Below are 15789 nucleotides of genomic sequence, written 5' to 3'. Positions count from 1 at the left end.
TGCCCAATTTACCCTTATATACATATATTACATGAAATATATTTTACAAAAACCCATAGCAACAAACTTTGCCAAATTTTTGTCACTTTTCCAAAGTTTATTTTACCGGTGCACCCAATATTAATTCTGCATACAAACCTACAAGTATATGCACTCATAACACCCACACGCACTTGTACATCTTTTTGCATAAGCCAAAACCTACCCTCAACAAAGTAATTGCATGACCATAGGTAACTACATAATAGAAGGAAGCAACAAAGATCATCGATCACATATTGGCATACATTTACTTTGTTAATAAAGATCAAGTGCATTGGCACAGCAAACAAAGGTTGTTGGTACACCACAGTTTGTCGGCAAATATATTTCACCCATATATATAAATACATACATACGTACTATATACCCATATTACTTGTGCTCAGACGCGCTGAGACAAGTACATATAACAAAGCAAAAAGCCGGTACACATTAGGCCGGTCTCAAAAAATAAAAAATAAAATCCCAGTGAACACAAATATTATAATATTTATATTATTATATACCCACATTACTTGTACTCAGAAGCGCTGAGACAAGCCCGTATAAAGAACCAAGCGTACATTAGGCTGGTTTCAAAAAAAAAAAAAAAAAAAATTTTTTTTTGCACTTTGACAAAAATTGTTTTCGATTTTCACAGCTTAATAAAAGCTCCCATTTCTATTAAGAAACCAAACTAATTATAATGCCGAAATCGTCGGACGAAACCCAAAAATTGACCCCTGTAGATAAATGCCTGCAGAAATTCATATATGACGGTAACCAAGTAGAGGTTTACTGCTCAAGATGGTCACCCTCCCAAGCTATCGATTTATCAGAGTGTATGCTTAAGGTCAAATTAGAAGACCTTGATAAAATATGGGCAAAGGTGCTAGAGTCCCATCGAGAAGTAAGTTTCTCAGATAATTACACAGATGTTAGCGGCTCGGTTGAGCAAAAATTCCCTAAATGCTTCGAAACTTACCAAACATGCAAATCAGGAATTTTAGAAGCCTTACAGCTGTTTAATACTGCTAGCACCAACCAACAACAAATACCCGCCCACCCAATAAACAATTCAGACGCAAACGGTTTTTATTTAAAAGTACCACCATGCGACACCGAAGTATTTCATGGTGGATACGAAGACTGGCCATCCTTTAGAGATATGTTCACGGCAGTCTATAAAAACCACCCTAAATTATCACCCGCTCAAAAATTATACCATCTACGCCTGAAAACAAAAGGACAAGCTGGGCTTATTGTAAAACAATACCCACTGAGCGATAATAATTTCGAGCTTGCCTGGGAAGCGCTCAGATCTAGGTACGAGAACAAAAGGATACTCGTCGACAACCAACTGAAGACGCTGTTCAACCTACCCACAATATTCGCAGAAAGCGGAGAACAAATACAGAAGATGCAGACAACAATCAAAAACTGCATGTCAACCCTTAACACCCAAGGAATCCCGACAACGGACTGGGACCCAATCCTCGTTTACCTCTGCTCATCCAAGCTGCCAAGTGAAAGCCTTTCACTATGGGAACAATCCCTCAGCTCCCGAAAAGAACTCCCACTTTGGGAGGATATGAATAAATTTTTGACCAGCAGATACGAGGTAGTAGAGAGAATAAGTACCTATCGACCAGGCAAGGCGAAACCCCAATTTTCGAGTTTTACGCCACGAACGGTGAATCAAAACTCGACCCAATCTAACAATAATAGAACCCATGCATATCACACGGAGTTCAATAAAACGGCTTCGTGTAGATTATGCAATCAATACCACGCAGTCAAATCTTGCGTTAGGTTTAGAAATTTATCGGTATCAGACCGAATCAAATTTGTGAGAGAAAATAGTTATTGCGAAAACTGTTTGTCTACGTCACACCCCAAGAACGAATGTAAAAGTAGTTTCACGTGCGTTTATTGCCAAAAGCGTCATCATTCGCTACTGCATTTGCAGCCCAAACCCCAACAATCACAACCAAACCCCAGAGCTCAAAATGCCCAAGCCGGCACCCCTAGGAGAACGGACGACGAGCGAGCCTCAACATCGAAAGCCGCCGCAAGAGCCACCTCCTCCCTACAGTCTCAAGACAAAAACCCGGTTTCTTCACTCTTCTCGAGTAATCATGGAACCACCCTACTACCCACAGCAATAGTATCAGTATACTTTGCTGGCGAATTTCATAAAATTCGTGCCCTAATAGACCAAGGTTCACAAAAAACCTTTGTATCATCCCGTATACAAAAGGTTCTTGGTTTACCCACAAAAGAGTCGCTCCACCAGATATCTGGAATGGGTGGAACGGTTGTGAAAAATGCCAATAAAGTCTGCCAGATAACATTCTGTTCAGCAGACTTAACCCAAATGATAGACGCACAAGCAATAATTTTTTCCAAAACTAACGAAGTTCTTGCCCACAGTCAGAGTTTCAAGCATCGATCTCGAAGAACTGTCCCATTTACCGTTAGCCGATCCGCAGTATTCGATACCATCTAAAATCGATGTGGTAATCGGCAGCGATATCACCCCGCAAATCCTCACCGAAGGGCTCCTACGAAATGTGAGTGGAACATTACTTGCCCAAAACACAATATTCGGATGGATATTAAGCGGCCCTGTAGCTGAAAAGGTATCAACCTTCAGCACTCATGTCACGGAATGCACCGATGACCCCATCAATCAACTTTTGAGACAATTTTGGGAACAGGAAGAAGTTCACCAAACCCAACAACGATCAGCAGATGATGAATACTGCGAAGCACTCTACCGGATAACCACAATTCGTGAGGAAGATGGACGCTACAGAGTAAAACTACCTTTCAAATCGGAATTTCCAGCCAATCTGGCACTCGGTCATTCACGACCCGCAGCACAACAGCAGTATATCAGCATCGAACGAACCCTCGAAAGAAAACCCGAATTAAGAGACAAATATTTTGAAGTCCTTAATGAATATTTAACCATGGATCACATGGAACCCGCCTCCCAACAAGAGATAATTAGAGATGGTAAATATTTATCATTTTATCTACCCCATCATGCTGTCATAAAACCCGACAGCAAAACCACAAAAGTGCGAGTCGTCTTCAACGCATCAAAAATGTCGCATTCTGGCAACTCGTTGAACGACGTGCTTCATACAGGCCCCACTCTACAAAATGACTTAATGCTCGTCATACTTAAATGGCGACTTTATAAGTTTGTTTTTAATGGCGATATTGAGAAAATGTATCGCCAAATACTCGTCCATGAAGAAGACAAAGATTTTCATCGAATCGTTTTTCGAAAACACCCAACTCTGCCGATACAAGATTTTCGACTAAAAACAGTTACCTTTGGTGTAAATTGCGCGCCATATTTGGCGATTCGAACCCTACACCAACTCGCCCACGACTGTCAAGACGAATATCCGCTCGCTAAAAATATTTTATTGAATGAAACTTATGTTGACGATATTTTGTCCGGCGGTCATGATATACAGTCCACTTTGAACTCTGACTCAAGTTATCGAAGCTTTAAAATCGGCAGGGTTCCCTTTGAGGAAGATGTCGGCAAATCACCCTGAAATTTTAAAACCCGTTCCCGACCCTGATTTGCTAGACGTCGACTTCCTTAAATTCCATGATTCGAGTTCCACAAAAACCCTTGGAATTCAGTGGAACGCGCTAACCGACACCTTCACCTACACGTATGATCCACCATCAGCAGAAAACACGACTACAAAAAGGCAGATTCTATCAGCAGTCGCAAAACTGTTTGACCCCGCAGGATGGCTTTCACCAATAATGATTCTTGCCAAAATGTTGCTGCAACAACTCTGGATGGAAGGAACGGATTGGGACGAGGACGTGAAGCCCGGAGCTCTCGAAAAATGGACCTCAATTTATGAAAATTTACCTCATATCAGAGACATTAAAATCCCTAGGTGGGTACAGTATTCCCCCGATAAACTAATCCAGCTGCATGGATTCTCAGATGCTTCAGAAAAAGCATTTTGTGCCTGTATATATTTACGAGTACAAACCCATGAAAATAGTTTTTCATCCCATTTGCTAGCTGCTAAAAGCAAAGTAGCACCCCTCCAAACCGTGAGTCTTCCACGGTTGGAACTCTGTGGAGCAGTTTTACTCTCCAAGTTAGTGAAACAGCTGCGAAGTGAGCTGAATCTACCCCAACACGAACTCATTCTCTGGTGCGATTCTGCCATCGTACTGGCCTGGTTAGAAAAACCACCCCATACCTGGAAAACGTATGTCGCCAACAGAACCTCTGAAATTCTTCAGAACGTTGACAACGCGGCATGTTTCCAGTAAGGATAACCCAGCGGATTTGGGCACTCGAGGTTGCAAGCCTCAAGATTTAGTCCAATGTCCGCTATGGTGGGAAGGACCTAATTGGCTAATCAATCCATCAACTTCGTGGCCAAAGGATACACCTCACCACCCAACTCCAGCCGAACAACGACATGTGGATGTATTCCACACCCTGCAGGAAGAAAATATAGACATACTCGACCGGTTTTCGTCGTTTTCTCGAGCGCTTAGAGTCGTGGCCTATATGTTGCGGTTTATCAAGAAAGCAAGGAAACTGAAAGTTCCAGCCACGCTCAACCTCACCCACGCCGAAGTGAATGATGCCAAAATCAAAATCATCATTCAAACTCAACGGAATCATTACGGAGACATGATAGAGCTGCTTCAAACGTCAGGACCCTTACCCAAAAAGAACACCCTTCTGACATTAAACCCCATGCTAGATGACTCAGGAATCATGCGAGTTTCTGGAAGATTAGCATATGCCACCTATAGCTTTAATGAGCGGCACCCAATCATCATACCCGAAAACTCTCGATTTTGTTCTCTTCTGTTAGACTTCCTCCATTCGCACCTGCTGCACGCCGACAAACAGCTGATGATCCGAATGGTACAGCAACAGTACTACATTCCACGTTTGAAGCAAAAGGTCAAAAAGCTCGTCTTCCACTGCAAAACCTGCACCATCTATAAACAGCAGATGAAAACGCAGATAATGGCAGCCTTGCCACCCGAGAGGTCAACATATTCTCTACCCTTTCATACAACAGGAGTCGATTTTGCTGGACCATTTATGGTAAAAACTTCTCCCCTTCGCCGAGCTTCGTATGTCAAAGCTTACGTTTGTGTGTTCGTCTGTTTTTCCACAAAGGCTCTTCATTTAGAAGTGTGCTCTGATCTCACCACGAATGCCTTCAACGCAGCCTTTGCCCGATTTACTGGCCGCCGTGGCCTACCCCACCAGATATATTCTGACAACGGAAAGACGTTCGTCGGCGCACAACGCGGATTACAAAGAGAATTCACCACATTCCTCAAGGAAGTCGCTACAGACGTCGCCGAAAAGTATGCAACTCACGGATTCTCATGGAAATTCATCCCACCATACGCTCCCCACATGGGTGGTCTGTGGGAAGCGGCCGTGAAAAGCTTCAAGATACACTTTACGAAAGTAGCAGGAAACCAGAAGTTCTCCTTCGAAGAGCTTACTACCCTCTTAGTACGCATAGAGGCGGTCCTCAACTCCCGACCGCTCTCCCCTATGTCCGAAGATCCAATGGATCCCCTAGTCCTAACCCCAGGGCATTTCCTACGTGGCGCGCCGCTCTTGTCATTACCGGAGCCAACTGCACAGCATCTCACCTTGGTCAACAAATGGCAGAAACTGAAAGTGCTTCACCACCAATTCAGCACACGATGGAAGAACGAGTATCTCAAGGAGCTGCATAAGCGGTACAAATGGAAATGCCCTCAACGCAATATTCAAGTTGGAGATTTAGTCGTGGTAAAGGATGATTTACTACCCCCGAACGAATGGCGTTTGGGACGGGTAATCACTTTACACCCTGGATCGGATAAACATGTTCGAGTTGTGGAACTCAAAACACAAAATGGACTAATAACCCGTAATATTGCCAAACTGTGCGTGCTACCAACTGCCTAGTAATGCCAACCCTACCTCTGGTACCCTCTGTTTATGACCCTAGCAATCTGAAAAAGATATATAAGCTACCCTCACCCATGCCTAAAAAATACGAATATTTTTTCTCTTTTCTTGTCTTTACAGGACCCGCAGAACAACCGAGGGACCAAAGTGTCGCCTCTGTGGTCAACGGCATGTGTTGAGACAGTGCCGGGCCTTTTTAGCGATGCAACCCGAGGAGAGATACCAATGTGCCAAAACCCACCGGCACTGCCTCAACTGCCTCGCAATCTCACACTCCACCGGGGCGTGCGACTCCCCAAGCAGCTGCCGAAAATGCTCACTCGGCCACCACACTTTGCTCCACCGGGCTCGACCGAACAACCATGCGGACAACGACAGCCGCCGAAGAGACAGGGCAACCCCACGAGCCCGCACGGAAAACCGCCAGAGCGCGGTACAAAGCCAATCGGCTCGTCAAAAAGAAAAAAAAATACGACAATTAGTAGCCGAGGCACGAGCAGCCTTGGACAGAGTTGACGCCGCCCTTAACCCATCAACGCGTCGGGCGGGGGGGAGCATGTTGAAGACATGATCCAATTTTCGGACTAAGTCCGCCCCCTCCGTCTGGCAACACCCGGCCAGTGCGGCCAAGCGCAAGCAGTGCAGCTCAGCCGTGGCTTGCCAACCACCACCGCGCTCACTCTCAATTGAGTTTAGTTTTATCTTAACTACCAACCCGCAATCACGCACCGATCGTGCCCGTCATCGATAAGTAAAATCGCCCGCCCGCCGTCGCGCAAAGTTTACGCGCCAATATCTAGTTTTTATTTTCATTTTAAATAATAATTATATTCACCTTGTGTAACTTTATTTTGAATTGTGAATAAAACAAATATTTTACTTTAATTTCGTGCCCTTTATATGAATACAGTGCAGTGGTAGTGCGGATTTATAAACAATTATATTCATTACAAATAGTGCGTGCATATTAACATTTGGTTTTATTTACATGCAAATTGAAATTTTTGTTTTCGTATATTAATATAAATTTTAATTTGAAATTTCATGCTTCAATAACAGATAGTGAAAATTTAAAATTAATTACAAGCTAGTTTGTAAATTTGTATGAGAAAAATTTATCAGTTTACCTTATTGATTCGGTTTTTGTGAACGGTTTTTTCCTTTTTATTTAATTTTTATTCAATTTTTGTGACTATATATGGTCCTTGGTAAATGCTTTCATGTTTATTTCTAGGTTCTTTTTGTATTACTACCTTATCGTTTATATTAATAGCTAACGGACGCGCCCTCTTATCATAAAGATCCTTATTTTTAATTTTATGTTTATTAATTAAATCTTTTGCTAATTTATGCGTTTTTTGTAGTCTATATTTTACTTCTTTTGCATAACTTTCAACATTGTAAATTGGATCGATTTGTTCCTTTTGAACTTCGTTTGGTAAGGTAACATTTCTACCGAATACTAATTCGTATGGAGTAAATCCATTATCAAAAACTGTACTAGGAGTTGTATTATGCAAGAATGTAAAATATTTCAAATAAACGTCCCATTCGGGGAAGTTATCATTTAGAAAAGCTCGTAAATATTCATTAAACACCCGATGATTTCTTTCAATTGTACCTAGGGCTTCATGATGGTAAGCTGTAGAAAAATTATGTTCGATTTTTAGGAGTTTAGTTAATTCAGAGAAAATTTCATTTTTATATTCGGTTCCTAAATCGGTTCTAATTGATTTCATTATGCCATAAATGAGGATGAAGCCTTCAAAAATGGCAGTTGCAATTGTTTTTGCTGTCTTATCAGGGATTGATATTGTAACTAGGTATTTGCTTAAGTCGCACATAATAGTAACCGCGAACCTATTTCCATTATTCGACTCAGGCAAAGATCCTATTGTATCTATAACTACGACATCGAAAGGTTTGGCAGGGTGTTGGTGTAAGCACCAAATTTTCTTTGGTTTTTGGCTTGACTTTATTCAAAAGGCATTTTTTGCAATTTTTGACGTATGTGGCAATATCACGGGTCATACCTTTCCCAATAATATTTCGTACGTATTTTTGCGTAAAGCTTTTTATTTCCGCAGTGACCTCCTGATATCGGGTCATTGTGGTAAATTTCCATTAATTTAAGTATTTTGTCGTTGTCTGTAACTGTTTCGACAGGTTCTATTAATAGTATTTTTAAATTTTTTAAAATTGAATTCCCTGTACTTTTAAAATTTGAAATAGAAAAATATTTAAATATTTGATCATCTTTTTGCCATTCTGCTTTCTTAATACTGTGTTTACCAGCTTCTTTTTCAAGCTTCAAAAGTAATTCATCTAATTGTATTATTTTGTTAGTACACACAATATTAAGTAACTCGAGTTTTTTATGTTTTAAATGCGTATATTTTTAAATTGATTTTATCATTATCGTTGTCATGACATATTTGGCTTTTTATCCTATGAATTTTCTTGGAAAAATTATATGAAAATTTGTCGAATACCTGTAGTTTGACATTTTCTTCGTTTATGTCTTCAGCCGATTGCGGTAATTGTTCGTGACGTTTCGTCATAGACCTCATCTGTACCGCTAAAATTTGGTTATTGCAGTTTTTAAGTTCTTGAATTGAAATTCGCGATAATGCGTCTGCACCTACGTTAGATTTTCCTTTAATATATTCTATGGTGAAATTATATTCGGACAATTCCAAAAGGATTCTGGAAAGTTTCGACGACGGATCTTTCATATTAAATAGATAAACTAGTGGACGATGATCTGATTTAACTTTGAAGTGAGTGCCATAAATATATGCACGAAATTGCTTTATTGCAAAATATATTGCCAAAAGTTCTAATTCTATTATTGCTTTATTTTGTTCAGATTTGCTAAAGGATTTTGAAGCAAAACAAATTGGCAAGTCGTTACCGTTATGATTTTGAATCAGTATCGCACCACAACCTAACTTTGAACCATCAACCGTAATTAACAATTCTTTGGTGAAATCTGGATATTGTAAAAGTTTTGGAGAAATCAGATTTTTTCTTAGTTTTTCGAAAGCTAACTCACATGCCGTATCCCAATTAAATTCAACCTTTTTTCTACTCAAACGATTCAATGGAGCTGCTAAAGAAGCGAAATTTGGAATAAATCTCCTATAATAATTTGCAAATGCCACGAATCTTCGGACAGCATCTTTATCGCGTGGCTTAGGATACCTTTTAATTGCTTCAATTTTTGAATCGTCTGGTAGCAAACCATTTGCTGAGCATTTATGCCCTAAGAAAGTTACTTCGGGTCTAAGAAAATTACAGTTTTTTGGGTTAAGTCGCAAGTTGAACTTCCTACAGGTTTCGAAAACTTTTTTCAGATTATTGAGATGATGTGCTTCGCTACATCCAATTACTATTATATCGTCTACATACATAAAGGCTTGGTTGGGTGAAATACCAGAAAATGCAATTGACATCATTCTTGAAAATGAATTTTGAGCTACGTTTAGACCAAATGGTAAAACCTTCCATCGAAAAGCTCCGCGGTCAGTACTAAAAGATGTTATGTCTCTTGAATCTTTGTGAAGTGGGATTTGGTGAAAACCCGAAAAAAGATCTAATGTAGAAAAGAATTTCGCACGGCCAAGGTTATCTAAAATATCGTCTACACGTGCCAAAGGAAATTTATCGGCAATTAACTTTTTTTTTACAGCCCTAAAGTCAACGCACATTCTATACGATTTTTGGCCATTTAGGTCTTTTTTCGGTACCAAAATCAAGGGACTGTTATAATTCGAACAACTATTTTCGATCAGATCGTTTTCCAATAATTTATTAACTTGTTTATTTATTTCTTCGCGTTGAGAATACGGTAGGCGATAATTTTTAATGTATACTGGCGTCGTATCGTTTAGTCTTAGTTTTTGTTCATAAAAATTGTTTATTGTCATTTTATCATTGTCTAGCGCAAAAATATCGGAATATTGTAAACATAAGTTAATAAGTTTATTTTCAGCATAATTAGGTATTTGTTTTTCTAAAATGCTTTTAAGTTCTTTAATACGACTATCTTGCTTTGCTGGGTTATTGATTTTATAAACGTTATAATTAGAAAGTTTTTCGGTTTGAATGTTGTGGTTGTTTACGTATTTTACGCTATTTGTGGTATTTATTACCTTAATGATCGGATTACTAGTATCAACTATACATTTCGCTGTGAAAACACCGTCAGAAATCTCTTGAGAATCCACGAAAAGTGGTTCTGAGTCTTTTTCCAAGGCGAAAATTCTATAGACTTCGCAACGAGGCGGTATAACAAATGTATCGCTTTCCATTCCGTGAAGGATGGGAAGTGCGATCTTTTTATTGCCTATCCAGAAGGAAATGCAATTTGTTGCATAGCTGATATCGCATTTATTTGTTTTTAGGAAATCCTTACCAAGTATTCCATCTGATGGAATGTTGAAATCATTGTCTACCACGTGCAACGTATGTTTGATATAAAAATTTGAAAAGTGTAAGTTAGTTGTAAAAGTACCTAATGTAGAAACTGCATCTGTAGTTACTCCAGTAATATTAATTGTATCATTGTTATTAATTGACAAATTTTTATTAAGAGAGGAAATTTTAATTAACGAAATGTCGGATTGTGTATCGACTAGAAATGTACAAAATTTGTTAGAAACAGTAATATTTATTTGTATAAAATCAGAATAGTTTAAGTTAAGACAATAAACGTTTTTAGAAGAAAAATTGTGAGCTGAATCAGTTAGTAATTTGTCTCGTCCTCCCTCAGTGTTCGCTCCTGAGGGGCTTCCCTGTTTAAAGCCCGAACGCTTGCATTTCTAGCTCTATTATTGGAAGTGTTAGAACCGCTATTATTGCTAGTACGACTATTGTTGCTATTATTATTACTATTAGGCTGATTCCGATTTCCACCGCCGGAGCGGAAATTTTGCCTTTGATTGCCGCGATTGAAGTTGTTGCCATAGTTACTGTTACTAAAGGATGGTCTATTTTGTCTATAATTGTTAAAGTTACGATTTTGATTTTGGAAATTTCGACCTCGGTTATTACTTTGAAAATTTCTAAAATTGTTATTGTTCCGCGCCCTAAATGCTAAAACTTGACGTTCTTTTACTTCATTTGATTGCTCTACAATCAGTTCGGCTACTACGTCCTTGGAATCAGAAAAATTGGTTGAAGCGAGGATTGATTTGACTAAACTGGTTTTTGCGTTCAATCGGCAAACGTTAACTGTTTGCTCGATGGCCATTTCACGGGCTTTGGTCTGAGTAATCCCTTCGATAATGAGCGAACGCTCTAAAGCGTCAGACAATTCCTCGACGCGTTTTGCAAAATCGGTGTAATTATTATTATTAACTTGCAAAGCTGCAAATTTTCCGGCCACAACTTTGGAGTTGTCGGGTTTTATACGGTTACGTAGTGCTATTTTTATATCGTTAACTGAAAGTACTTGAGTTGGTATCGCTTCTCGAGCTTTACCATCGAGTTTGGATTTAATATATGAAATACAAATGTCAGTCAAATTTTCGTCGACAAATTGTTCGATTAACTCAATTTTAGTAGTAAAAGATTCGAGACCTAGGGGCTCACCGCTATAATTTTCACGCATAATACCAGCACATATGCCGATAAATGTACTTTTTTCTTCAGGAGTCGCCATATTTGTATCGGAATTAGGAGGATTTGAAATATTTGTTTCAGGCAACTCCTCAAATCCGTGAAATTCTCCAGACAAAGAAAGTCTAACAACAAGGTTTTTGATTGTACTGGGCGAATATGTGGTTGAGCCCTCAGAAACTGGGCTTTTAAAATCGAGATTTTCGGAATCGGAACTTTCGGAATTAAAATTTTTGGAATTGGAATCTGAATTTTTGGAATTTTCGGAATCTGAGTCTTGTTCTGAAATTCTGGGAACTACTTTTTGGTTTCTAAGGAACATATGTAGCAGGAAGCAAAGAAGAAATATTTAAACTGATTAAAGTCGAATTTGTAGAAATTGCTTACGAAAATTTAACAATTGAAATTGAATTGAATGTTGATGTGGAATTGAAAGAATTATCCGGCAATTTAATGAAAGAGTGAATATTTAATGATAAATTGAATGTACATTGTGTGAGGATAAAATCCCCCAAAGTAACTTTTTAATAATCATCTGGTAACATTGCGATATTGTTGCTCACAATGATATTTAATTGTGAATATTAAAACAGAATGAATAAAACATAAACATAATACGTCATGAGATATTGTAATGTAGTATGTAAGAGTGAACCAGATATATGTGGGGTGAAACATGAAAAATGACTGGCAATGATGACATCGGCATTTTTCATGTTTCACCGCCACTCAATATATCATCGGCAATTTTACGAGCAAGACGTGCTCAAGTTTTGTGATTTTTTGACTTGCGAATTTTTAAAAGAATAAAAAAGTTATTCTCAACCTAAAAGTGTAGTTCCTTTTTCATTTTAATGAAGCATCAAGTTTGGCGTAGGAGACCGCCCCGCAATTGACGCTACCCAACACACAATGGCCACAATCTGGAGGCGGCGTCCGTCAAGAACATGTGCAGAATCCGATCGAGGGTGAGTTTGCAGTGCGGCATAATAAAGCCGTACACAACATGGCGACCGTGAGGCTGGAGCCCGGTCTATTAAAACTTTGGCAGCAGTGAAGTGAAGACATAGTGCAGTGTGAGTGGGTAAAGTCATCCCGATTCAATAAAAACGTGTTTAAATCGTAACCTAATAATACATTTTTTTTTTAATCGGAAGCATAATAATTTCTAATTTCCAAAACGGAATATAATAATAAAAATTTTTAAACGAAAGCAGAAGCAATAAAATTGAAAGAAAGACATTTTGATTAAATCGTAAATTAATAATAAAATTTTTTTAAAACGTAAGCAGAGGTAATAAAAACGTGATTAAATCGTAATCTAATAATAGACATTTTTAAATGGAAGCAGAAGAAATAAATATGGAAATAAGGACATTTTGATTAAATAACAACTTAATAATAAAATTTTTATTTTTTTTTATTTTTAATAATAAAATTTTTAAAACGGAAGCAGAGGTAATAGACAATACTTAAATCTATAATATTAAACAAATTAAAATCTACAGAAATAACTACAAGAAATTAAATTGCGGCAAATGCAAATAATACTAAAATTTAAAGTTCAAATTTAACTAAAACAGAGATAAAGGCTTATTAAGCAGAAATAAACGAAAAGGCGTAATTTAGAAAAACACCGAATTTTAACATAAATCAAACGTAATAAGAATTGAGCGGTGCTGTACCAAAAAAGACAACGGTGCATTTTGTTAATACACGAAAATCCAACGTGCATAACGGCACACGATACCCACTCTACGCACTCAGCAGCAACATCAGCAGCAGCGAAACCAGCAGCGACTGCGGCAGCGACCTCGACTCCAGCAGCTGAAACAACTCCGGCTTCATCAGCATTTACGGCAGCAGCATAATAAGTATAACATATATATATACATATTTACATTTCTTTCGCCTACGGGTATTTCTTTTCTTTAAACTTATATATGTATGAATATAAAAAAAAAAAAAAATTAAAATTTCGTATTAAATTTGGTGTCTTCGTATTCCAATTAAATTAATTTCGCATTCAATATAAATTTTGGATTTTTTTAAAATACATACGGTGGGTTCCGTTAAAAACCAAGTAATTTTTTTTTGTGACAGTATGCGGTGGTTCCGTTAAACCAATTCAATTTTATTACATGCGGTGGTTCCGAGAAAAACCAAATTGAGATTTTTTTGAATAAAGCGGTGCGTCCGTGAGTACATTTTAAGATTTTTACCAATTAATATACATAATTTTGAGCCATTTTAAAATCAATCACTTTCATTGATTTTTCATATAAATTTACTGCAGTTTCAATTAATTCTTATAATAAATTGTTAAATATTTCTTTAAATTTTTCCTTCGCTCTTTTTCCTCAACAATTTAACTTCAATCTTAAATTCAACATTCAAACAAGTGCTTTAGTAATTTCATATGTACAACCTTAGAAGTGGTAGACAAGTGCAAAAAACTTCAGATTCAGAATCCGATTCAGATAAATCAGGTTCAAGCTACGAAAGTTCAGCTTCATCTTCGACCGAAAAAGTCACAAACCAGGAAAATAGATTCTCTTTATCAACAGATTTTCCAGGCTTCGAAAATTCTTCCATTCAAAATTCAACTTCTAATTTAGTTTCAAATCTTAACGATTCAAATAGTGAAATTTTAACTTCTGCTCTAAAATCAGATCCTAACGATCCAAATAGTACAAACGTGGCCTCATCTTCTTCTAATTCAGCTCCAGATCCTAACGATCAAATCATGGCAACACCAGAGGATAAAAGAATTTTTATTAACACATGTGCTAATTCTATTAGAGAAAACTACAGTGGTGATCCACTAGCACTTGATTCTTTCATAGACAAAATTGCATTACTCGAACAATTCGCCACTGCAGATTTAACCGATACTTTTATAGCATTCTTAAAATCAAAATTAGAGGGTAAAGCTCGTGAAGCAATACCAACACAAGTAACTTCAGTTAATGAAATTAAAACAGCTCTACGTAATAGGATCAAACCAGACAACTCGAAAGTTGTAGCAGGGAGAATTGCAGCGTTGCACGTTAGCGGTAATAACTATACAGACTTTGCCAAAAAAGTTGAAGATTTAGCTGACTCACTTGAGCGGTCTCTTATTATTGAAGGGATCACTCAAACGAAAGCTCATGAAATGGCAGTCGAACGAACTGTTAACGTGTGTCGTTTAAACGCAAAATCCAATTTAGTAAAAACCATTTTAGCCTCAACGGCATTTACTGATCCGAAAGACGTAGTAGCAAAATTAATTGTAGAACAAAACAACGAAGTAACTGAACGTCAGGTTTTAGCTTTTCGATCACGTGGTAACAGTACATTTAGAAATTCACGTGGTAGTTATCGAGGTTTTTACCCAAACCGCGGCTATATTGGTTATAGAAATAATAACAGTTCATTTTCACACAATAGTAACTATAACGGTAATAATAATCAAAGATACAGGAATTATAACGGAAATAGATATCATAATAATCACAATAATAATGCGCGTCCAAATACCAACCCTAATCCAAACAATAGTAACATTAGGAACAGCAATTCGAGATCAGCCAACGGTAGAGGTCGAAACGCAAACGTTCGCGCTTTAAACGCCAGCGCCCCTCAGGAGCGAACACTGAGGGAGGACGAACTAAGCCAGTAAGCGAACTTCCCTCACCAACAAACATCTATTGTTTAAATTTAAATTACTCTGATTTTATAGAATTACAACTAAACGAGTCACAAAAATTTTGTTCTTTCTTAGTGGACACTCAAGCGGACATTTCCTTAATAAAAATATCATGTCTAGACAGAAATATTTCCTTAAATACGAACGACATTATTAACATAACCGGTGTCACTTCTAATTCAGTTTCCACTTTAGGTAAAATTACCGCAAATTTAAATTTTTCAAACTTTTCTATTAAACATACTTTACACGTAATAAATGCAGACTTTAATATTCCATCCGATGGCATACTGGGTAAAGATTTTCTGAAAATTAACAAATGCATTATTAATTATGAAAGAAATAGTATTTCCTTTTGGGTAGGTAATGAAAAAGTCGCGATACCAATCCTGCACGGAACAGAAAGCGACAGTTGTATCATTCCACCAAGATGCGAAATATTCACTTTTGATTTAGGAAATTC

Source organism: Eurosta solidaginis, chromosome 2, assembly GCF_040869045.1.
Source record: "Eurosta solidaginis isolate ZX-2024a chromosome 2, ASM4086904v1, whole genome shotgun sequence".
Classification (NCBI taxonomy): Eukaryota; Metazoa; Arthropoda; class Insecta; order Diptera; family Tephritidae; genus Eurosta; species Eurosta solidaginis.
The sequence above is the reverse complement of the archived record's forward strand: the minus strand, read 5'-3'. Positions refer to the sequence as shown.